Below are 2,339 nucleotides of genomic sequence, written 5' to 3' on the forward strand. Positions count from 1 at the left end.
CGGGACACTGATTACGTGCTTCAACTTGGCGGGCCTGGGCTGGGGGACCGGATCCACCCCTGGGGAGGGTAGTGGGCACGGGCGACAGCGCCCTCTACAGCCCCCCGGGCCTGGGAAAGTGAGGCCGGAGGCAGGCCCCATTTCCTCACCCAAAATACACCACTGTTAGGGGAGGCTTGCCGGAGGGAACCGCCTTTTCCCCACCCCCTTATCTTGCCCGGACACTCCCCGTTGCCAGCGCAACTCCCATCACCACCGGTGTGCATACATTGTTGCCGGACACCGTTACGGGAGCAACTTTCGCCCCTTTTCAATCAACCTCCGCGCCCTCTCAGAACCAATCCAAGCCTTTAACCTCTACAGCTACCCCGCCCTCTAAACCGCCCAATATAAGCTTGTACTCTCCCCTAATAAACTCTCTTGGTTTTCTTCATCCTAAAAGAAACGTGTCCCGCCTGTTCCTTTCTCGCCGCCCTCCATACTTTGCACGCCTCCCGCCGGGGACCTGGCCAAGTCCCCCGCCTCGCCCTCGCCTCCAGGAAAGAGCCCCCGCCGCCGGTACCCTCGGAGCAATCCTGGGAGCCTAGGATTTAGCAACCGGCCGCCACCCTCCCCCAGACGAGTCAACTGCGACCGCAACTGGCGCCCAACGTGGGGCCCCTGGAATTAAAAGTCCTCTCTAAGCAGCGGTCCAGTAAAACCACCCGCTCGCCTGGACGCCTCTCCAGCTCCCCTTCTCCTCGCCTGCAAAGTAAGGGCCGCCTCTCCCTCGCCGCCCCGCAGAGCCGCCTCTCCCTCGCCGCTCCACGTCTGGGGCCGCCTCTCCCACGCCGCTCCGCGCCCGGGCCGCTCTTCCTTTCCCGCATTAACCTAACTCTTGCCCCCGACTACCTTTCGTCTTCTCTTCCTATATCCCCCCCATTCCTCCTAACACTCTTCCTCCAGTAGCTTTCCCTCTTCCCCTCCATTACTTTGCTGTGGTCCTCTGTGTCTTTGTTTCTTTGTTTAGCGCGGTGTGCCTCTTTGCAACCGCCCCCCCCCCAAACTGCTCTCGCTACTAGAGGGTCCTGCCTTCTATTCTCACCGTCTCCTTTGGCCTCGCGGCCACGGTTTACCTCATTTTCTTTACTCAATAATCAACCCCCCTTTTTTTCTTTTCTCACTCCGCTATGGGTAATCGTCTATCTGCACGCCAAGCACCCCAAGTTCGTGCTCTGGCTGGTCTCCTAGACACACATCGCTGTAAAGTGTCTGTCCGGCAGCTGCAAGTATACTGGGACCTCCTGCTGCCCTTTAACCCATGGCTCACCACTTGCCATCTTTGGGACCCTGTTACTTATGATCGCCTTATTGATCGGGTCACCAACGCCATGGAACATGAGAGCAAGCGCTTCCCTCCCGGCTTGCTCCCCACCTTAATAACCGTCCGCTCCTGCCTTCAAGGCTCCCTCCCCCCTGATCGAGGCCCCATTAAATCCAAGGAGGCCCTATCAACCCAGTCTACAGATTCAGACAGCGATACTAATGTAGACCACGATTCGGACACAGAATCCTTAGTCGAGCAAATTAACAACGCGCTCGAAGTCGCCCCCCAAAAACAAAGCAATACTAAGCCTCACCAAGATGGCGAACTTCCTCCTTCTTCTTCCATCGAGGGGAGGAAGTGCTCCGGCAATGACGTCAGCCCTAAGCTGGGCCGGAAACCGCATGCGCTTTACCCCGCCCTTTCACAGGGCGGAGTTAGTCCGCCATCTTATGCCTTGGGCCCCGCCCTTTCACAGGACGGAGCTAGTCCACCATCTTATGCCTTAGCCACTCCCACCGCGCCGCCGTCTTGCGACGCTTGGGGCCTCCCACTTCCGCCTCCCCCTCCGGCGAGCTCCCCCTCGGAGCCGCTACCGGCAGCTGCCGCCGCTCCTCCCACCCTGCCGACTAACAACCCCTGGCTGCCTTCTACACCTCAAGGCAACCCTTGGGGCAACGCTCCCCCTACCCCCACTCCCGCGCCAAGCCCTCTGCAAGCGCGTCCTCCTTTCTCTCGTGCTTTTCGCTGCTTTCCTCTTAACCTTACCCCCACACCACAGAAACCGTATGACTGGTATCCCATTGACTCTGATACTATCAAGCAGCTTCGCAGGGCCGTCAAGGAAGACGGGTTAGGTAGCCCATACGCTTCCCAATTACTACAGGATATCGCCATGAACTTTTGCCTCCCCCAAGACTGGGCCTCGCTTGCCCGTTCCATTCTTAACCCCGGCCAGTTTGTAGATTGGCGTGCTCACTTCCAGGCGGAAGCAGCTAAGCAAAGCGAGCAAGACGCAGCCACTGGAGTCTATCAT

The sequence above is a fragment of the Choloepus didactylus genome, chromosome 6, assembly GCF_015220235.1.
Source record: "Choloepus didactylus isolate mChoDid1 chromosome 6, mChoDid1.pri, whole genome shotgun sequence".
Taxonomy (NCBI): domain Eukaryota; kingdom Metazoa; phylum Chordata; class Mammalia; order Pilosa; family Megalonychidae; genus Choloepus; species Choloepus didactylus.